Raw genomic sequence first — 17,826 nt, forward strand, 5'->3', positions numbered from 1 at the left:
GAAGTGGAGAATCAGGTTCGGATGTTCCTGCGCCGAAATATAATTCCCTCTAGATTTCACTTAGTCATAATAGTAATATTTTTATTTTAGAAATGTTTTAGTTCTATCTTTGGCTCAAGCGTCGGAAGTACCAATTATGGTTGGTTTTCGGTAGGTTGCTGGGAACCAATTTAGCGGAAAATTATCGTTCACTTTTCAACTCTAGTGCATTTTCTTACGTTTCCGTCTTTGGCTGGCTAACGCCATGGCCGTGATCGAAAACACGAACAAGAAGTGGCCAAGAAAATCTCGAAATTCACTTACGTATTATTTTTGTCGTAATCTGGTAGTTTATTGATAACTATCCTAAACATGTAATCAGGAAGGAACATTTCCATTAAGACTTTTTTTAAATCTCAAATGTTAATTTTTTGGTTGCAGTTAATAAGGTCGCTATCAATTTGCGGAAGAAAGAGAGAAATCGGCCTCGGCTGACATTGCCATGTCTCCTGCGCGTTGGCTCCGCTCATTGTTGGAAGTGTTGATTTTCTGCCTGCCTGGCTTTCAAAATATTCCGAGGTCAACGGGCAAGGACGTCCATCAGGGGCTGTATTTCGGTGCTGGGTCAGCTGAGCACTCTTGCTTAATTGATAAGTTTACCTTTCCACACATTATTCTTCTGCTAATAATGATCAGATGTCCTGTCCTGTTGGAATATTTGTTCAAGATCTCCTCAGGTATGCTCTTCTCCTCAAGCACTGTCTGTCATGATTGCATTGCAGCAGTTTTCGCCCTTCGGCTGTTAGAGAAAGTCCTCCGATCAAGAAGAGTCTCGTAATCCCTGGAGAATGCTCATCCTTGGGGTGTCTAATTAATCATGCGCTAAGAGGATTCCTCAGATATTTTTATGGAAAGCGATATTTGTTTATTTATTTATTTCTGTCGTCTTAAATAGGTTGGCTTGAGTAGCGAAGTAAACACCATTTTCATGAAATTTTCAAAATATTCTCTTCTAATTGTGCCTCATTGACTGTCGACCACAAATGATAGGTTTTCCATTACTATATTTTCAGGAAATTTCCTTTTCAAATTCCGCATTAGTATGCACTATGCAGGTTTGGCGAAATTCGTCTTATCAGACTAAAGTGTTGATTAGTCTAGTAGTTACTCTCATTTAAAGGAAACTGATGGAATTTTATACCGTAAGAATCATAAGTTGTGACAGTAAAACTTGCGCTTCTCACGAACACCTTTTGAATTGTTTGCATTCGATTATAACTGAAGTTAAATTTTGTAAGTTACGTGAAAATGACGTTGCAATTGGTTCAAATAGCTGGAATAAGTGTTGCCTTAAAAATGTAAATATTGAATTATCAGCATTCTCTTATATTGACTCTTAACCACGATAGGTGTCGTTTATGTTGGCAAAAAACTTACATACGTTTTGCAAAAGTCATCTGTTTTGAGTCATACAGTCGCGAACCTATCTCCTTTACATGACTTTCCAGATATTACTCCTCAGAGATTTTTTTAGATAATTGAAACGCTTTTCGGTGGCATTTCTCTGTTAACTTTCAAACTTCGTCCTGTACTATTGCCGATGGATAAGGATAAAATTCCCTAATACTATTAATAACGTATAATAGCTGTAATTACAGTTTAGAGACACGTTGAATATAATAGCCTCAAAGGGACCATCTTCGTGTGAACGAGAGGAACTCCCGTTTTCCGAGTCTGTCATGACGTTATGCTCTTTTTTTTTAGAAAATATTCACGAAATATTTTCTGTAGAAGAATTGTTATATTTGCTACGGAAGAAGTTTTTTCTGACTAGATATTATTCGCGTTTTGCTCACTATAAAATCAGTGCTCCATTTTTCGAAAACTGTCATAATTTATTCTAAAGCAGGGGTCTCCAATTTACTAGACCACGAGGGTCACATTCCAAGTTCCAAATCGCCCCGCGGGCCGGATAGCAAATTTGCCGATTACTGAAGTATACGATATTCAATACGATATTCGATACTTGAAACGAGTGCGCGGGCCGGATAAAAGCCCTCCGCGGGCCGTATTTTGGAGACCCATCCTCTAAAGGAATCAATTAATTACACAACAAAACAATTCAACACAACTTTTCTGCACAGAAGCATATGATGGAATATAGCTATGTAGTGGGAAAAGCAGAGATAAATGAATTATTTTTGTTATGAATTTTCTTCCGTGACTTCTTTTAGGAGCGAATTTTCTTCGGGGAAGACATTTAATCCTCAGCGTTACAGTTGCTCCTGGAAACGAGGCCCTGTAAATATCCTCAGAAGCCACGTTCAATGAGTAATAACTTGCTTGGAAATGGTATACTACTTAAGAATATGAGATCCATTTTAAATTTTAATCAATGTTAATTCTCCTTCTTCCTCAGGTTGAAGTATTTCATTCAACCATGAGTCATTGGTGGTGTATTCCTTGAAAATACGCGCATTCTGTTATCCTTACGTTCATCTTCAATGGTTACAAACCGTAATCATTTTGAATTTAAGAGAACCGCGATAACTTAATATACCCAAAAAGTCTCTTTACACTTGCAATCCTCCTGACTAACGCGTAATCAACGTATCACTCGAATAATAGTGCGCGCGCAGCTATTTAAAAATGATTAGGCTTCGTGGATGAACAAATTCTCATTTTTTCCTGTCATATATTTCCAGCTATCACTTTCCAAACTTTAGACCCCTTTGCATCGAGGATAAAGGTCTTCATTTTCATTCCCATCTGCTCCTTTTTCTTGTAGTAACTATGTGGTTTTCGAATGATTCATCAATCTATGGTTATAGATGATTACCTCATTAGAGCATGGTACCAGTTATTGAGAGACATAGCCTGACTAGTCATTTATAAAGCTAAGAAGATGTTGACGCCATTGTGGAAATGTCCCGAGTACTGCACAGCGTGATGCCATGACGTCACGTGACGGTTTGGGTACATCACTCTCGACCGCTTGTCATAACGTCATTGAATGTCCGATTTTGTAATAGGGAAGAAGGGTATGTGCCTGCTATCTAGGGGGCCTCCGCGCTTCCCTCTCAACCAATCCGTCCGTCGTACTCCCACCGGTTTCCCGATCCTTCCTCGGATGTTTAAAATCATCGTAGAACGTCGAACAAAGAACGAGTTTCATCGTCATTTGATGAAAAAACAATTCCCTCGATAATATTTTGCTCTTCAAAACAATGCAGGAATTAGGACTGGCACTGGAGGTGGTCAGTTCTGGGAAGGCCACTAAATGAGGCTCAAAAACGATTTCCAGGTAAGTAAACTCCGCATACGTTCCCTCTAAAACCACGTGGCTGCTCCTCTCCTTTCTCAGTGAATTAGATGAAAACATAAAATCCGTCAAAGAACGACGATGAAAAGCCATTTTTATCGCCATTGCACGAGGATCATGATAAAAAAAAACGAGTTTCCGCTACGTGGCGTATCCTACGGAGAAACTAGAAATTGCACTGGGCGCTGTCAGATTTCCGGGGTCCCATCTCCGCTGGCGCAAGGGAACCTGATGCCCTCATCTCCGGCAAAGGGTCGAGAAAAGCGAGGGATTATAAGGGACGTAACGGTTCGCGGCACGGCGGCTTCCACATAACATATAGGTACATAATACCCTGCGAGCCAACTCTAGGGTGTTCGGTAGGGGTTGATCAATAACCAACATGCAGCATGCAAGAGGACTGCCACATGCACACCGCACGATCATCGAAATATTACGCATAATAGCAAAATATACGTGCATATTCATGCAAAGACAATACTTACCAACGGTTTGTAATTCCTACAGCAAATCCATGCAAGGTTAGAGCAATGGAAAAATATACACATGCAATGATTCGCGGGTGACGCCATTAATTCAGACACCGTTGCTATCATTAATAGTACGATGAAAGAATGACGTTCTTAATCTCTCGGTTTTGCAGTCTATTTATTTTATTTTCTTCTCGTGATCAAGTCTGTCATAGTAGGACAGTAAACGAATGATATGTTTCACGTCATCTGAGAAAGCATCTTCTCCGTATTAAATTTAGCCTATTCTTCGATGTACGCTCCTGTAAAGATTCCCATCCTAAATTACGTAACACATTGGTCACGCTGCACTTTTTATCGTAACATCTCATCACGGTTCTGGCCGCCCGGCGCTGTACTCTATTGATTTCAGCTATCAGTTCTACTTTACAAGGGTCCCACACGCTAGCAGGATATTCTAAGTGAGGCCTTACTGGAGTTAGGTAGATATCTTTTTCACATTTGTGGGGCATTTACCAAGAATTCTTTTTATGAATCCCAGTTTACGGTTAACTTTCTCGCATTATTCGCGTATGTGTTTACCCCGCGAAAGATCCCGAGTAAATGTGACCCCTAAGTATTTTACGAAAAGCGAAATTTTAAAGTTGAATACCGTTAGCGGTATAACTCCTTCTTGAAGGTATGTCCTCTTCCCAAAAATTCGCCACCATACTCTAGTCTAGATTTAATTCTAACTCGCAATTACTGCACCATTCCGATAAATCTCGTAAAGCGCGAGGCAGCGAGGTCCTTTTCTAATACCAATTATCGTAATTGCCATAAATTTCTCGGTACGGAACTATCACCTGAGAAGAGGCGGATTTTACTCATGACTGCGGTGGTAGCATCAGGCACTGTAATTGGGCTCAATATCCTTGGATCACAATCCTTTTTCCCGCTTTCCATGGATGGAATGGACCAACGTTTGGCGGATGAGTATCGTTGTAACGGGACTCGCGCATTGTGCTTACTCATTGTTACTCGTATGCCAAGTAGATGTCTTCGACCTCTCCGCCCAAAAACCGCTGCTTTTGATTGGGACCAGGCGCGGATTGCGGATGCAGGGAAAAATTTGCGAGATTTATCGGACAATGTTACGATGTTGGAGGATTTTTTTAAAACCAGGGTTAACAAGAATCATGCAGCGTGTTTGAGAGATTAGCTGTGAGAGAGTATTTAGTGTTTGCATGAATGTTCCAAATAGGGCATGGCATGGTAAGAGAACTCCTCCTCTACTAGAAGTCATGTGATCGCTGGAACAATATCATATAGATGTAAAACTTATTACCCGTTTCAAATAAGGAAGCGGATCCAAGTGCAATATGGTTTTCCGGGAACTGTAAAACTCATTTTTATTTGGGAATTTTTGGTATAAATTTATATTTACAGCATGATTCCTTTGACTGAAGAGGTGATGACTAACATTTTTATGCTATTCAGCCCGCTTCCTGCCTAATATACATATATGCGTTAATGTGTATTACTCCGCGGCGTCAGACCTCATTATAACACATGGAATTTGGTCCATGTGACCTGCTCAAGGACATTCAAGTCAGAGGCGCTGCTTGGTGAAGGAAGAGAACAGTGTAGGCGATGGCCCTCAGTAATGCTAAGGTCATATTGAAATCTAAAATGACGTCATATATTGGCCATATATACCCTTTCCGAAGTTGCTAAGGAAATGTACTCCCACGTCTTTGACGATATTGGGCGCGTTCCGAAATTCACTGGCAGTACTGACAGTGCTGCCAAACCGTTCCAAAATCAACTGGCAGTACGGTACAGTAACCGATGACGTCAGTCATTTGATGACGTTCCCTAATGTGAACTCTACTGTGGCTACTGCAAGCCTAGAGTAGCAGTAGCGGCAGTAAGAAGACGGAAGGCGATGTTCACCTGTATTTGGAACACAGCAACCGGTTTGTTTAATAACATATGGTACGCAATTAAATGAAGTATAACGGACATAATTCATAATATATTCACGTAAACTGAGAAAAAGAACTCCAATTTTCAATTATAAATATGTATTGGATGTGAAAATGGCAAGTTGTGCGCGAATGAGTGTTTGATTACCTATATGAAATATTTGTTTTGCTAACTTCGTGTGATTTACCGATGGTGTCTTGAATAATGTCTCGTAAATTCCAGTGGTACATAAGAAGAAATTACTGAAAACTTCAACGCAAGAAACTATTATTATTAAAATTACGTTCTCAATGTATGTATGGGTATCGTGTGTTACATAAATGCATGCATAAACTTTGTTGATTTCTTTCATCAATGCAATGCATTGATAAATATGATACATTGATACATAATGATTGATACTTTCTTGTTCCACCGTACCGTTTAATTTGTGAGCATAATAATAACATAAGTAATGGCAAAAGCAATTTTTATTACACGTTGGAAATTCTATACTACATTATTCTACCATATTAACTGTACGTATGTTGTCGTCTGCTTAAGCTTCAGGATACTGACCTAATTGTTTTGTGCCATTGCATGAAGTACGAATATTTGAAGTGTATAGCGTGTATTGCGTTTAAATTTTCTTCAAGCATGAATATTGAGGTACACCTAATTAATTCCTGTATTGGTGCCTTGTAAATTGTTCTTGATTATGTTTACACACTGTTTGAAGGCATTTGTCAACCTGAGATTGAAGTACTTCTAATTTTAAAAGTTTTACATGTCTATCCTCAATTGCGATGGATATTTAAAAAAATGTTAATTTAGGCTGCAATCCATCAATTTCGAACTTTCATGCTTACAACGTATATATTCAATTTACTTTGAAAATGGTATTTGCACGATTCATTCCCTACAAACACAGAAAATATTAAATCAGTATTAAACCCGTATTTTGAAATCCATAAAATCCCAATTATATTTAGAATTAATTTCTTTCAAAGGGGTTGCTATGTCCACTATTTCCCGCGAAATTATCAACAGCAGCTACTGTTGACCGTTCCGAAATCACTGATTTGCTTACAGTGGCAGTACTGTTTTCCGTTCCGTTTTGCAGCAGCAGTAGCAGTACTGCCAATGAATTACGGAACGCGCCCATTGTTTCCAGTAAATATTTTGGACATCACTCAATTAAAGTATAAATCATCAAGGAATTGGAAAAAGAGAATTATATTACGGAATGTGTGAAAATCATTCTTGCAGTTTAATTTTAGCCCTTAAAATTTCAAAATCACATATGTAAAGCCTAAATCACACGATCATTTTTTTTCGTCGCGAAAGTAATCACTATCGCGATCACTTTTCCCGTCGCGAAAAGCAATCGCTCTTGTGATCATTTTTCTGAATCACACGGTCACTCCCGCCGTCGCTTTTCGCATCATTTCCAATATCACAGCTCGTTGCCATAGGACCCTCATCACGAAGTTATATAGCGTGTTTGTTTATTTATGCCGTTCCCACATTTGTCAAACGTGGCGCTGCAATCACACCATACGGTCATGCGTTCCGATAGGCTGATATGGGGTTTTAGTGACGGTTTTAGCGACGGAAAAAGCGACCGGACGAGTGATGAAAAATAGCGATGGGAATCCACATCGCGATCGCGAAAAACAATTGCCGCCGACGATCATTTTGCGCAGAGCTCGCGATAGTGATCACTTTCGCGACGAAAAAAAATGATCGTGTGATTCAGGCTTTACATAAAGTCAATCATCGTCAACAATGAATCATCGTCATAGATTGAGTAATGCAGGCATGCTTTGTAATTATTTACTGAATAGTTGAGGCCTTAACCCCGTAGAATTCCATTTTAAGTTAGGAAAATGAAAAAAATTGCTTCCTACAAATTAACTTTAATCGATGACTAGTTTCGATTCACTGTATCATTATCAAAACTAGCGAGACTTGTCCTGAAGATCGGAACTAGTCGACAGTTAAAGTTAATTTTTAGGAAGCAAAATTTGTCGCTTTGTGATTGACTTTTACTATATTCGATTTAAGATTTTTCTGGATACTCTCGTAAATTGTTTCGACTCGTTCGCATATTGAACGTAGGAGTATTGTTAGTATATTCGTGTATTCTAGCTAGCATTTGCCTTTTCTCCTGTTGTGGGCCTGTGTGCGGTGTTTCTATGGAGTCATGTAGGTATGCTTAGCGGGAGTATACGTCATCCATATTCACTTCATGTTGACTCTCTTGATGAAGCTTGTGAATAAATTTAGATTATATAAGCGAATGGGCAAACATTTATGCATAGATGGTCACAGTGAAGCTTTAGCGTATGCCTTAATCATCTCCGTTGATATGATCATGAAAATAGCGGATGCCATGCGAGATTAAGTTAATCATCGCATTCTGGAAGAGTCACTCTTTTTCCGTTTTTGCTGTAATGCGTTATAGTTGATGGCGAAGTTGCGGCCGTTATGGTAGCTAATCATTTTTAGAATAAGATGTCTCATCTGCGGGTGGAGGCTCTGGGAATCTCCAAAACAGTTTCTGGCCTGACCGCATGTAGTTATCCTGTATGCTTGGCATGAGCCCGGCAAGTGTCTCTTATTTTTTGTGTCAAAGCTACATAAAGGGTTATGCCATGGGTTGACTTTTCGTACACATTCAATGCACCATGGGATTCTTGTTTAAGTACTTACAGTACTCTTGCGAGCTCTCACTAAGCATGTATTGCTCTAACATGTGCTGTAAAAATTATTAACGTCATAAAAGCCCGTAATTAAATTAATCATATCTTTTAGCTGGATGTCTAATGCGTAGCTTTTATTTGCGGAATTTTATTTATTTATAGAAAATGTTTCCTGATAGATTCGCAGGTTTTATTAGTCGAATCAATCCATACCATTTAAGAGTGAGTATCCCCTGAAAGGAGTAGCACAAAATGATGTACATCGGTAAAAATATATCTTAATGAAGTAATATTGATGTACTCCTCCCAGCAGCCATCCCCACGCCTATATAATATCCTATGGGCCACCCCGTGAGTACTCTTCGAGAGAGTAAATATTTTCATCATGGAGGTAACGTACTACATTCTTCTCGGTTTTCATCGACGTACACTATACACTACGCTTTCGTCTTATATAAAACATAACTCATGCAGTGTAAGAAACGGATTCCGTTATATACGCATCGATCCATGTGAACTGTCAAAATATATAAGATGAAATGCTCACTCGAAGACGAAGATAAATTCTTAGTCAAATGTGTAAATTAGTCTAACATTTTAGACTATTTTCACTTAAATTTGAAACCGAATAAATTTCGACTTCAAGAGCTTAGTTTCTATTGCTTTCAGAGAGTGGCGATTATTTTAACGCGTCTTACGGCTGTCGAATAGTTCGAAGAAGTAAAGGTATCTCTGATATTTCCGTCTGCGATATTTTCCTCTTTATTTCTCAAACGATGCTTTCCAAATAAGTATGTTACCGGTCGTTTTTTTTTTGTTCATTCATTTAATGCTGATAACACAGGCCAACAATGAAAAAACTTTTTTACTGAAAATACCTTATTCTTATGTTTTTTAAGTTACTGAATCCAAATATGATGGTTTTAAAGTTGTATCACCCACCATTTAATCACATTTTACAGTTAAATTTATGAAATCATGCAATATTTTTAGAATTTAGCAGCTTTTTTATAGTTACAATGAAAAAGTAGGTCTAATGAACGAAGATAATGGGGGATTACTGTTGGTACTTCACCGAGAAGTTCAGCAAGCGATTCATCGCAGATAAAGCTACGCAAGAAGCTTCAAGGAAAAAAGGGAAAGAAAATGTAGACCAATTCCAGTTGACAAGTTAACCTAGTATTATCGCGCTGTAGTAAATGCAAACAATTTTATCACGATGTAGTGAACAGTAAATACAAACACTTTCATGATATAACACAGTGTTTCATTTATCTCCCAATATACCGTATAGGGGTATTAGACTAAATTTCAACATACATATTGCTTGGAAACTATGGGTGATACAAAAAAACTAAGGCCAGTTTTGGATTCGGCACATAAAAATCTATGAAGATTAGTTATTAAAATAAAAAAAAAGTTTTCAAACAAAATTTTTTTGTAGACCTGTGTAATTGTCATTTGAGCGCAGTCGTAACTGTGACTTATCGTTCGAGGAAAAATTGAATTTGGAAGGCTCTCCGTTTTTCCTTATCTACATCTACATACACTGCGAGCCACCTCCAGGTTGTTTTTGGCAGGAGGTGATAAATCACCAGCATGCAGAGTGAAAGAGGACCTACTATTGCACACCACACGGTCATCAAAATATTACACATTATAAAAAATAATTCGTGCACATTCATGCAAAGGGAAAACTTGCCAACCGTTAGTAACTCCTATAGTGAATTCTTTAAATCCTTGCAAGGGTAGAACAATGGAAAAAATGAACTTACTAAGAAGCTCGAGTGACGCCATTAATTTTATTGATCGAGACAACGTTGTTTTCCCTGATAATACGAGGAAAGAATGAAATACTAAATATCTTTGTTTTGCAGTCTATTTTCCTCTCGTTCGATGTTTTTTTTGTTTCACATCGTCTGAGAAAATATCTTCTGCGAATTTGCTAAGTAAATTCAGCCTACACTTGGATTTGTGCTCCTGGAGAGATTCCCTTCCTTACATCTACATAATACCCTGCGAGACACCTCTAGGGTGTTTGGCAGGGGGTGATCAACCACCAGCATGCAGCATGCAATTGGATTCCCACACGCACACCATGCAGTCCAAAAAACGTTACGCATACTAACAAATTATACTACCATATGCTTACTGCTTACTCCCCTATCATATTGGAAACTTTTTATCGTAACAACTCATCGCAAATCTGCCCGCCCTGCGCTGTACTCTATTGATATCACCGCAACTTCATGAAAGTCGCAAAAGCCTGCACCATATCCCAGGTGAGGCCTTGCTAGAGTTGGGTAGCTTATCTTTTTCACCTTTCTATAGCATTTACCGAGAAATCTTTTCTCAAATCCCAGTTAACGGTTAGCTTTCCCGCATACTTTGCGTACATGTGTTTACCCCTCGAAAGATCCCGAGTTATCCTTTATCTTTTTAAATATCCATATATTTCCGTAATCGTTATACTTAATGATTTTCGTTGTATTTAAATTTCATCATTTCTAATCGTATTCGTTTAACTGAACTCTTCTGTAAATTGAGGCACTATGGTCAACGAACTTAAAAGTCATCACCAACAGACATTAACCCAAAGATGTATTTTTTGCAGCTCTCCACTCAATTCTCCTAGTTGGCGATATTTAGTCGAACCGTGTCACATAGTTTAATAACAGCAAAACTTTTTTATGTCCACATATTTATATTTGCTGAACCAGGTTTCGATAAACTGAGCTATTTTCATTGTTGGAAGTAAATTTGTACTGTCAAGTAAATTAAAGGTAAATTTCTATGTTACCTACTACTTTCAAATGTAATACCAATTTCCGACACTGGCTGACTGACTCATAGAAATGATTGGGGTGAAGGAGAATATATACGACAAAAAGTCAGAATCGGCCGCCTTTAAAATCGTCGAAAGCCCTCGGAAAAATTGTGTAAACACTTAAATTTTTTATCTATTTTTAATTAAGGAACAAACGACAGACAAAAATTGTAAGAACTGGCGCAGTGAAAGCGAGTACTTAGCCATAAAAACTGGTGGCTACTTCAATCTCGTCTGAAAGCTTCAGAACGCTGCTGTTGTTATCGTAGGTAGCTCACACCATTGCAACTTCGCTCCAGTCGATTGATTTCTGATATCAGTCTTTCTAGGATAGCGATTGAGCGCCTACTGGATTAAAGGTAAATGATAAGACTAGGGTGACGGGTTCTGGAGTACTGGAAAACATAGGAGTTGCGAAGTTGCATTATTAGGAAGAAAAGGAGAACAGTGTTGAAGCAACAAAAGTCTATTTAACGATCGTTATAGCGCGATGAAATTTTGTGTTAAGATATAATGAATGGACTAGGCCATTTGTTGACGTGAAACAAATAATGTGATGGGAGATCACGATAGTACATTGAAAACGTAGGGAAAATTATATTTTTAAGAATCTGTAAAAACAGTTTTTTTAATACGAGCAATAAAATATTCCAATAATGAAGATTATGTGCAGTTTCTTAGAGAAAAAAATGCAGAAATTGAATGGGAATTCTGAGGATAAAGAGAGACTTGGGCACCCCTAAAGAAGTGTTGTAACAGAAAATACTAAATACTTCGGGGATATGCCTGGAAACTATATATGTATTTTTCATGGACGAAGTGAATTTATAGCTCTTATTTTGGAGCTTTCCGAATTTAATAAAATGAATTATTTTGGGATCAAATGTTCATTAACTTTTATTTGACTATCTTAATTTTTTTTACAAACATTACATATGATAAACTTGTAATGAGTGGGGGGCCGGATTTAGTTAAAAAGAGGCCCCAGGCGACTCAAATCCGATGAGGCCCGGTTAGTAATTCTTGTAACAAATCCATGCAAAGTTAAAACGATGAAAAAATGAAAACATGCTATGAGTCGTCCTTCCGAGTGAGACCATTCATTTCATATATCGAGACACCGTTGCTTTGCGTAAAAGTAAGAGGAAAGAATGGCATTTTAAATCTCTGCGTTTTGGAGTCAATTTCCTTTATTTTCATCTCGCGATCACGCCTATCATGGTATGACGGAAAATAAAGGATTTATTTCATGTCGTCTGAAAAAAAGTCTCCTCCGAATTTACTACGTAAATTTTGATTTGCGCTCCTGTAAAGAGTCTCATCCTCACTCGCCTAACATATTGGAAACGCTGCACCTTTTATCATAACAACTCACATAATCTGGCCGCCTTGAACTGCACTCTATTGATTTCAGGTATCAGTCCTACTTCGTAAGGGTCCCAAACGGCAGCAGCATATTCCAAGTGAGGCCTTACTGGAGTCAGGTAGCGTATCTCTTTTACAGTTCTATGGCACTTACCGAGAATTATTGCGGTATTTACGGTTGGATTTCTCGCATAATTCGCGTGTGTTTACCACACAAAAGATCGCGAGTAATGGTTATCCCCGAGTATTACACTAAACTGGAATTCGGTAGTTGAATTTAGTTAGCGTTGTAGCTCCTTGAAAGATATCCTTTTCCCAAAAATTCATCTCCGTACACTTTTCAAGTTTTAATTCTAACTCCCAACATTCATTTATGGCAAGTTTAAACCACCCTCATGTATTTTTTCAAGATCTTCATATATGTGCGGGTGGTTCAAGCTCTCTCCATGCCCAACGGAATAAAAATTTCTCAGTTAATCAACCAGATAAGGTTCTCCATCTCCGATTTGTGGCAGTATCGGTCGGTTATCTTTCTTAGAACGGGCAACCAAGTTCAGTTGGTTGCGGTCGTTGCGGTTGTCCCAGATGACCCGAAAAGAGAAAGTTGGACTCGAAAAAAATCAAGGACTCAGCGAGCGAACGGTAGAAGTTAAAAATATTTCGCCAAGGTCCTCTGCGATCTTCAAGCGAGCTTGTCTGTCATGAACACATTAACATATATGAATTTTGACATATGTGCAGACAACACGAACATAAATTAATATATATTTTCATGTTGTCTGCACATATATTAATATATATGTTCATGTTGTCTGCGTATATGGTACGCCGCTTGTCTGCGTATGGATTGGACAGTATGTACCATTTTTGTTTCCCAAAAATGGCCAAAATTTGGGTTTTGGCCAGATTTTTTCCATTTTCTTTTTCTACGCTGCAGCTTAATCCAGGCCATGCGACGTGCGAACACAAAAATGAGGCAGTTACCCATAGCTTTGAATTAAAATACGGTTAATTTAGGCATGCGTTATTGCTGTCGTCAGCAGAAGAGGAACATCTCTATTCATGCAAACGAATGGTTAACGGCGAACTAGGTTACCTTGACATTTTCTCGGCTCTTGTGTTATATTTGTGATGGCTATATTTTATTGTATTGCCTCTCTTTTAACGAAGGAAAAATTTTTAATTTCAACTAGGTTTTCTCGAGAAATATATGGACAATCCATTCCGGTAATAGAAATAGTAGCATATGAAATAGCTCGCGCCAAAAATCACCTAATCTATTGAGTTGTTATAGACTGTATTTTCCTTGTGAGGGAATAATGAGCGCGATGGCAAGCTGCGTAAATGGACCAGCGCCAAGTCCTCTTGCGGGCGCCAAATCTCCTGAAAGTGCGTCGGCAGAAATCCCTGACTGATGGGAAATACGCCTGGCGTGGCATACTCCATCATATCATTCATTTATGTTACCCAGGTATGCAGCCCGCGTCCACGCTACATATCTGCTTTGAATGCGCATGAGACATTTGGCTAATCCGTTGATATGATAATTTCTTAATATGTATCTATATCTACATAATATCCTGCGAGCCACCTCTAGGGTGTTTGGCAGGGTACCAATCACCAACATGCTGCATGCAAGAGGACCGCCTCATGCACACCGCACGGTCATATCACGCATACTATCAGAATATACATGCATATTCATAAAAAAATTTCTAATGGTTAGTAATTCCTATAGCAAATACATGCAAGGTTAGAACTATGGAAAAAAATGCAATGAGTCATCCTAGCGAGTGACGCCATTAATCCTATCAATTGAGACAACGTTGCTATCCTTAATAGTACAAGTAATAAGTTGTCATTTGATTAATCCATAATAGAAATGGCAATTTTCCACAGATTTGTTTTACAAAGCATACGCGTTTCGAACTTCAGGTCATTCTTAAGTACAATGAATTTACAATATCTATAAAAATATTGTACTTGAGAATGAATGGACGGTCGAAACGCAGTGGCGTAGCCAGAGGGGGGGAGGGGTCCGGACCCCCCCGAAATATAAAAATACAATTATTTTCCTTCATAAAAGAAAACAAAATATTGAAAATTCATGAATTTTCAAAATATGTATTTAACAAAGAAGTTTTTTTTAGATTATGAAGAGTGTTAAAATTAGTTAAAAACCCATTACTTAGTACTCGTTTTTCAAAACTTTTTCCCCCCGGGTTATGGACCCCCCCCCCCGAACGAAATTCCTGGCTACGCCACAATCGAAACACATTGTGGTTTGATAAATAAATTTGTGGAAAATTGCCTTCGCTCTTATTCATTAATCAGGATGTCATTACACTGTATTTTGCCTGCCTCAGTAACTTTTATGTTGTAATTTCCTGAAAATGTTTATTTTTGTGTATGTGTGGTAATTGGAAACGCGCGGCTCTCATCGAAACCACCTCTGAACGTTTTATCATAAAAAAATCAACGGACAACTCTCGCGCCAATACATCCTCATGATTCCCTGCGAATCACCTCAAGGGAGTATGCTAGGGGTTAGTATTTCTCTCCATTATGCTCTAAGATGCGTGTGGGTGCTACTCAGTGCTGTAATTGGAAAACAAATTTAGGCGGTACTCACCAAAATTTCTAACAGCTGAACATGTATTATACATCCGGCCGCGAAGGTATTTTAACCGATACGCTTATAACGAGTTTGGATTTTAGGGGGTACGTCGTACCAGCCCGTGCTGGCCCAACTACAGCACTGTAACTACCGCTATGACAATTACAATTATGTGGCAGATTTTAGCTCTCACCATGCATGCACCATTCATTCCGCTACCTACGACAGTATTTAGGCCCTGATCGACTCGTATTATAAACTTAGGGCATACTAGTATAGGTCCGTATGTATTCTTTAAGTAATTTTGGGAATAATACTCGGTGGATTTGAGTAAATAAAGTAGCTGAGTGCATAACGTCAAACGGAAGACCATTTTTATTGCGCGATGAATTCTATTGTGGTCTCTGATCGCTCTCGAGAAGAATGAATTAATGAAATGGTCAACTACGTACTAGTCTTTCAAAATATCCTTGATGTCTCGTCGTTTGCAAGTATATTGGCTCGCTAAAAATATGCTCTTCTCTTGGTTATCAAACAGCGTGATGGAAAGGGTCTCTTGTGGCCGAATGACGCGTTGCGAGATTAATCCTATCGCTATTAGCTATGTCAATCGCTCGAGTTTGCTAAGGCAGCGACGCGAGGATAATCCGCGCAATTTTGCTGGGTGGATTTTTATCTCGTTTACGATCAGTTTGGGTTGAGTCACTGAGACGGGTGGATCGCACTCCAATGCGATAACCGTTACCTATTTATTTTAGTTTTATGGACATTTTTACTGGCCTCTCTGCGCGTGTATTCGATCCTTATTGTTTCCTTCGTGAATTGAAAGTTGTTTTGAATGTTTTTATGAAGATGGGTGTGTTTCCTGGAATATTAGTGCAAGAATAAAATGACATCTCGACTAATGTTAGCGCGGAAGTAGTTTGCTGGAGAAAGGATTTTTTCTGAAGTGATCGAGTTTTTGTCGCTGCACGGGATCATAGTTCTGCAAGCAGGTCTTATCACTCACATAAAATAGGAAAATGCAGATTTGGTTATGCGAAGTCCTCAAGGCCTTTAAAATCTTCGTGGTTCAAATAGTCTATGAAATGGAATGTGGCACCGTAGCAATGTTGAAAGTGCGGTATGGTATCTTAGTATGGAAGCCGATCTCAGGACATTATGAATGGCATTAAGAATGGTAAGGAAAGCAGTAGCTTGACACTTCTTCCTCGATTCGATGATATTTTCCATGTAGTAGGCGATGTAGTTTCATGTGAAATGTTTTATTGGATACGCCGTTTCAGAATTTTTTGTGCTATATTGTAATGTCTGAGTGGAGTGGATGCGTTTCGGAAATAATTAAGTCAGGGATTGGTTTGCTAAATTTATGACTAATGTAAGCGTTTTATTGTTTCAAAATTCTATACCTTCCACCGCGCCCTACCTATAACAGTTCTCACTTTTCACGAATGCTTGTGCTTTCATTTGTCTTACTGTGGACTTCATCGAACGTCTTTGGCATAACGGTCATCTTAATCATCTGGAATCAAGTCTTCACGAAGACTTCGCCTCTATTTTCTCTTTAGATAATCAGATTTCCGTTCTCTTCCGATTTCCTACATAACCGCTATTCATTAATTTTATGTAGTTTTGCATCATCATCATAATAATTTATGTTTTTTCTTAGACTTGTCTCTAAGGTATTGTTTCCACCTCAGCATTCTATCGTATACTCCTCTAAATTTCTTAATTATTTCTTCCCCTAATTTGTATCACATGCTTCCTCCTTTTTATCCCTATTCTTTTTCCCTTTTTTTATTAATTTACCGATCCATTATTTCTCAAAATATTTTGACACATTTCGCTTAGTGGGTATATATGAACGATTAGTCTAATTTAAATCTGCAAATCATAACCAATGCCATATTAAAAGGTCGCATATCACTCCGGCACCTGAGGGCGTTGGTTTATACCAGACTCTATACTGACCAAAACAACCATTACAGACTTCACAAGTTCGATCTAGTATTTATTAAAATTCTTTATTGTGCGGGTAAAAAAATCCTGTGTCCATACGTCCGGCAAAATATTTCTTACTCTATCGTTCTGTAGTGCCTAGAAATATATTGCTGTTATAATATGGTGATCTTTGCGTCGTTTTTCAAGATATCTGTTCTTAATTGATATACCCATTTAAACCTGTCGGCGTATTAATTACGTGCACTCGAGTTTGGAAAACAATTACTAAATTACGAATTTTAATACAGAAAATCTAATTACATCATTTGTTTCTCGCCCAAGTCTACGTTGTTTAAGGTAAAAGGATGCATTTCTAGACGCAATGCAGTAGTATTCATTACGTTTGTGACGAAAAAAAAACGCGTTTTAAGGCTTTTCGAGAGACGCACCAACTATGGTGACCTGCAACTTGGACAAAAATATTTTAATGTAACCAAAATTCGGTCATAGTTAGCTACACACGCTTGTTAATAGGAAGTAGTCTCTAACGGTGAACTCCACCCATAACGGAGCAAAAACAAAGAGCGTACGTTTGTGCAATTCTCTCTAAGAGAAATCCTTGACGGCAGGTGACTTGGGAGTACTTCTTGTTT

General features: G+C 38.4%; 1 protein-coding gene across 1 annotated transcript in view; it reads left to right on the forward strand.

Annotated features, from left to right (window-relative positions):
- LOC124158783 (G-protein coupled receptor Mth2-like) overlaps positions 1-17,826 on the forward strand; it is a 47,296-nt gene that overhangs the window by 19,031 nt on the left and 10,439 nt on the right. The window lies entirely within an intron of this gene.

The sequence above is a fragment of the Ischnura elegans genome, chromosome 5 (assembly GCF_921293095.1).
Source record: "Ischnura elegans chromosome 5, ioIscEleg1.1, whole genome shotgun sequence".
NCBI classification, from domain to species: domain Eukaryota; kingdom Metazoa; phylum Arthropoda; class Insecta; order Odonata; family Coenagrionidae; genus Ischnura; species Ischnura elegans.